A 6,059-nucleotide genomic window follows, 5' to 3' on the forward strand; every position below is an offset into this window, starting at 1 on the left:
GGGGCGGCAGCGGCTCCGCAGCGGTGCAAGGCCGCGGCCCGGGTACCTCGGCCCGGGTACCTCGGCCCGCCTGCGGGGCGGCTGCTGCGGGGGATCGCCGCTCGCCCCGCCGGGAAGAAGCGGCTCCCGCGGGTTATTAGAGCGCCGATTTAAACCCTGTCAGCCGAACGGGCCGCGCAGCGCTCGTGTCCCTGGGGTGCCGCGCGGCCTCCTGCCGGCGGGGGGCGCCGCTGTCCGGCGGGACGGGGCGAGCGGCGCCCGTCTCCCGCCAAAGCGGCTGAGGGGAGCGGGAGCCGGCGCCTCCTGGAAGAGCGCTGGGCGCCTTCCCGGAAGGCTGCCGGAGAACATGGGAGCTCTGGGAAGGAAAACTACGCGCAGCGCTAAATAAAACGCAAGATGGGTGCCGGGCTGCTCGGCGTGGCTGCCGGGGCTGCCTACCCGCCGGCAGTGCAAGTCAGTGTCCTCGGCCACTGATGAAAGATACAGGACTTAAATTTCAGCTGCTTCCAAAGAAGTGAAACATCAGTTCTCGCGTTGGGGAATAAAAACCGATAAAGTTTGCCCTTCGTTGAGGTCTAACAGTGAGCTGGTGCTTTAAAATAAAGTTTATCCTTCTTACTGTCGTGATTTCGCAGGCTGTGCTGTTGGGTAAATACTTGTGCCTTTTGTCGACAAAGTCGAAGAGCTGCTGCAGGCTAAATTAGTCTGTCACATGGGTTGCACAGATGAAATTGATGGTCACTCACTGTGACAGGGCTGAAGGTGCTCCAGAAATCTCTCCTGACTCTTCATGGTAGCAGAAACAATATAATCACTACAGAATAGAACCCAATGCACGTGGTCCCACATCCACATGTAGTGTATATATGAATACACAGAATTTTCAGTGAGAACTTAAAATGTTTAAAAACCTCACTGCAAATGAATTGATGTAGCTACCCGAGGTAGGGTGGTAAGGTGACCACAAGGAGAAAGGACCTGAATAGATGTCTTTGAAATCTTACCTCATTTAAAAGTGACAAAAGATGCACTGTGATTACTGTATTGTTACCTGCTCCTACTTTTCTTGCAGATATTTGTTTTAAGCATTCAAGATACCAATTAACAGATGAAGCTATCCCAGGATATGGCAGCATGAGAGATGAACATTAGAGTTGGCCTTAACAAAAACATTAATGTAGCAAATTGACTTGATTTCCTTGAGCAAATGTAACCATTACGATACTAAAAATGCATATAAACCAAGCAGGAGAAGAAGCTGAAACTTTTTCTACATAAAATAGGTGCAGACGTATGCTTGGGGCTTCTTTTATTCTGTGTGTAACATATCTAACGTGTTCTGTGTATCAGTGGTGATTTAAACTCAAGATCTCCCAGTACTTTGTCTAGAGTTTGGCTACTTTTTGTTATGTTCAGAAACCAAAACTCCTTTGTGTCTTCCCAGTAGTACAGATAAAGGGTCTAGCTCAGATACCCTCTAAGGTGTGGGATGGTAAACCTTCCACAATTGTTTGTGTTCATGAGCATGTAGAAAGTATTCCTGCGTTTTTTACCGCTTGTCAGCACCTAGTTATTTTAAATTTATCTTTACAAGTGTAGATTACATTTGTGGGAAATGTGCTAGCTGAACAAGAGGCAGGCAGCCAGGGACATGTAGAGATAAGTGGAATCAGCCTCCAGAGCTTAATATTCCGGGCTTTCTTCCTTCTGTACTTTCAAGTTGGTAAGTGTATTATCAGGCTACACCTACAATTTTTGTTTAGGGAAATAAGGGCAACAATTTGGTAACCTGTCCTCTGATACTTTTGGGAAGAGGACATTTAACTGAAATACTCCTTTGTTCTGTTTGCACATCTCTTACACAGGGAGAACTTACCTGGGACTTTTTAGTGCTGCTGGAACAAACGTGTCAACACCCGCCTTGGGTTGTGTCTACAGTGTGGTAACTGGAGTAAATTAGCTTTTCAGGTAATAGGTGCTGTCATAACCCCCAGCAGCAGCATTGGTGTTTGGATGAGAGGGCATGTCCTGATCTGTCCAAGCATCAACACAGAAGTCAAATTCATATATTGATTCAACTGTAATGATAAAATGGAATAGGAACCAGATTATGAATGAGTGGGCAGCAGAGTTCACTGGGTTTTAGGTTCCTTGAATGATGGTGTGTTACTCATTAACTTAATTGTCCATTAACTGGATGGCTCCTCCTTGGTTTTACTGGCTCAGTTCTGGGTTTCTGTTCCACCCCTTGGTTTCACACGGAAGCCATGTGGACCAACACAATACTACAATGTTTCCCAGCTCTGAGGGATGCTATTTGTCCCTGGGGAAGGCAGGCTCTAAGGGAAAAGCTTCCTAGTGTAAAACACTTGTAAAAAAAATTAGTCTGTAGGTCAGGAAAATGAGGAATTAGGGGGAAAATGACATAAAGCCTTTTTCAAAAGTTAAAAAAAAAAAAAGTTGGGAGTACTGTACATACTCTTGGCGTTTTAAAGGACCTTGAAATACCAGGAACAGAAGAAAGGCCAGTGGGCTGTAGCAAAGGCTGTCCTTGACTTGCAAGGACAGGAGATGGAGCAAGGCAAACCCCTGGTACATCTGCAGCAGAGAATGAGCTCTCAGGAGCACTGGAAAAGGCTGCTGCAGCCTACAGGTGTGGGAGAAAGATAAAATCTGTGGATTGCACTGAGAGGAAAGGGATACAGAGAGGTCCTTCAGGTAACTACTAGGTAAAGATCTAGGCTGCAGAAAGTCCAAATTTGACATCAGAGAACTCTCTCTTTTAGACAAGTTTCCTGAATGTGAGGCTGCAGGCTTAATGCTGTCTTTATATCCCCTGCTAACATGCTTTTATGGGTCTTAGTGGAATTATCACCTATTTTGCTCACATCTTTATAGCAAGAAGTAAATAAACTTCTTCAGAAAGCTCTTGCAATAATTACTTTTTATTTAACAGCAATTTATATATAGAGAGAGTGAGTGAACTCCAGAGCCTCTCCTGAAGACATCCCCTGACTGATAATCCATCCAGATACAATTACAACCAAATTATGACTCAAGTTAAATTCATTTTTGGGGATGCTTGATGAATACTGCCAGCTTGCATTTGGAGTACAGGTGTGCATATAGTTGCTAAGGATATAAGCCCAGGTGTTTACTATACTTTTTTTTTTAAACCATAGAAAGGTCAAGATAGTTTTAGTAGTGCAAATGTTTTCCTGACTGAGGGGAAGACTACATTTTTTAATTAAGCACCAATTATATTCCCTTTAATTAAGCACCAAACATTCCCTTACAAAAATGGATTCAAGGAAAACACAGATTGGTCTTAACACAGCCAAGGACATTTCGTTCCCTTGATTTCCAAGGACCCTGTCAGTCAGGTGGGAGATTGAGAAATTTTAGAAAATGTAGCTCTTTACCTCACTGGGAAACAGTGTGTCTGTCTGTTTTTAAAACAGGCCTTCTGTGCTGAACCTACTCATAAACAACTGAATGTCAGTCCACTGCTAAGAAGACCCAGAAAAAGAATGAATTGTCTTTATATCAATGAAGAAAGGTCTTGAAGTACTAAAGGCATCCAGGAAGCCCGAGTTCCTATAGCAGATATTAGTACCAATATTTGTGTATAAGACTTAATAGACTAGAGAATTTGCTGTTACAGGAAAGTTTTGAAATCTATTTTAAAAAATAGAATTATCTCATATTGAGATTTATTAAAGTAATTGGATTTTGTTTGGGTTTTTTTCCCTTTAAGAGGTGCAGCTTAGTTTTTATTAAAATCACATTCCCAACAAACCTGTTTTTGTGAATATTCATTGACCAAATGTCAGATTTAAGGAAAAAAAATCAAAGGCTTCAGATTTTGGTAACCATACTGATTTTTTAAAAGGTCAGATTTAGAAAAAAGTCATTTAGCAGGAGACTAAATCAGTGAACACTGAAATCCTCTAACTTTTTGTCTATTTCTAATAAAACAGAGCCACCACTAGCAAATGAAAATGCAAAAATCCTTGAGTATTAACCAAAGGCACTTGTCCATTTGATTGTGTTCATAGCAAAGTAGTAAATAAACTTTGTGCAACTGGTACAGGTGAGATTTCTGTTCTGAATCGATTACTTCATTTCTCAGAGTTTAGATTTCTGAGAAATGACAAAATGTACCAGCATGAGGCAGTAGTTTGTTATTGAGTATTATGCTGCTCATTAACTACATTGAATTTAAAAGCACAGCTGCCTACTCCCATTCAGAAGTGTTTTTTCTGCATTTAAATAACTCAACTTTGATCTGTACCATGCATGTTTCATAATTATTTGCCTTTGTGTGATTACTACATTATTTCGCTATGTTACATGCCCCTTTTGTCCATTTGGATATCAACCCTGGACACCACCCAAGCAGAGTTAATAGAATACTGCAAACCTGATAGACATACCAGGATAAAATTCATCTCTGTTGTTTTGGGGTGCTCCAGCCTCACAGCCTGGTTTGTCACTAATGCTGAGCTGCAAAACTCTTCTGCTGTTTGGGGCTGAGAGCAAAGGTGCAGCAGGTCAGCTCGCTGGGGTGTGCTGGCCTCAAGGCCCTAAGGCTGCTTCATATTTGAACTTTTTCTGTCTGCTAGTGAACTGTGGAGAGGGAAGGGGCTGAAGCCTCACTTTATGTTCCATTCAATATTTGTAAAGTTTTAAAATCAACAGAATCCTGTTCATGAGGGTTACTTCATGTGTAGTGTCAGTTGTGGACTGTGAACACCTGCTGACATTTAATCTGAGCTCATCTCACATTATTGACTTTGTATTTCCATTGATGGCCTTAAGTTGTAATCAGTCAAATGTTGCATTAAGAATGACATTTTGGTATATGGTACAGTTGATAAACAACGTTACTTGGTGCTGCCCTCATATGTCTGTGTTACTCACTCTCTACTGAATTTTGAAAATGTGCAGGGACTATATTCAGTCATGCAGGTTTGCTCAGGAATTGTACAATATTTTTCTAAAACAATCACTGTATTTCTTAATATCCTAGAGTCCTAACTTTTGCTTTTATGTTAGTTCTACTACTTGCTTAGTGATAGCCTTTTGAAAAGACACAAAACATGTTTTTCCCCTCCAGATTTAATCTTACATTTTTGTCAGTGTTATCGGCTGCTCTGAGTGCACAGCACCATTAAAGAACAGCAGTGCTGCATGCATGTTGCCAATTAACACATCCTTTAATGCATCATCTTAGGAGTCTGGTACATCAGTCTGCCTAAGCATTTAGCTGCCTGCAGGATTTTCCAGCAATTTCCTTTCCTGAAGACACCTGATGGGGATTCATCTCTTGCTGAAAGCTGGAAACCCCAAAGTAACTGAAGAACACATGGTTTTCTGCTATGGCCTTATCCTTCACAAAGGCCAAAATACCTAAAAGGTGTCGCTTTCATGTTTCTCTTTGCTGATTTATGTCCGGAGATAGCTCAAGGATGCCACTTGCTCGGTTTCTCGGCTGTTTAGGTGGCCTGGAAAGGCCCAGGGATGGCCTTGAAGAGCCGACGCTTCAAAGGACGAGAAGAGACTTCTGATCTTTTCTCGGTCTCGGTGTTTATTAATTGTTTATCTAAAAGATTTTCTTTCAGCCCGACAGAGGTCTGCACAGCAAGCCAGCCATGAGCACACTGAGAGCCCCCGGGGTGGTCACTTATCTTTATACCTGAAGTTACGTATACAATATTTATAATTTTTCCCCAATACCTTCTACCCTTATTAACCGGTGCACTTTTAGTAATAACCAATCCCAGAGTGCCACCATCACCACAGAAGATGGAGGCCAAGAAGAAGAAGAAGAAGAACAGGGCACGCCCCAATTCCTCCATCTTACTTCTTTAGACCCCCCTGTACCAAAATCCTAAACCCTGTGTTTTACACTCTAATTAACTTATCCCTTTACCATACACCCAGTGAAACCTTCCCAGTCCTCATACAGGTGTCGTCTCCTGTGTCGGATCAAAGTCCAGCCACCAGACACTTCTGGCAACATTCCAGGACTCCCGAGCCCCCCAAGGGTGTTCTCG

This window comes from Ammospiza caudacuta, chromosome 3 (assembly GCF_027887145.1).
Source record: "Ammospiza caudacuta isolate bAmmCau1 chromosome 3, bAmmCau1.pri, whole genome shotgun sequence".
Taxonomy (NCBI): Eukaryota; Metazoa; Chordata; class Aves; order Passeriformes; family Passerellidae; genus Ammospiza; species Ammospiza caudacuta.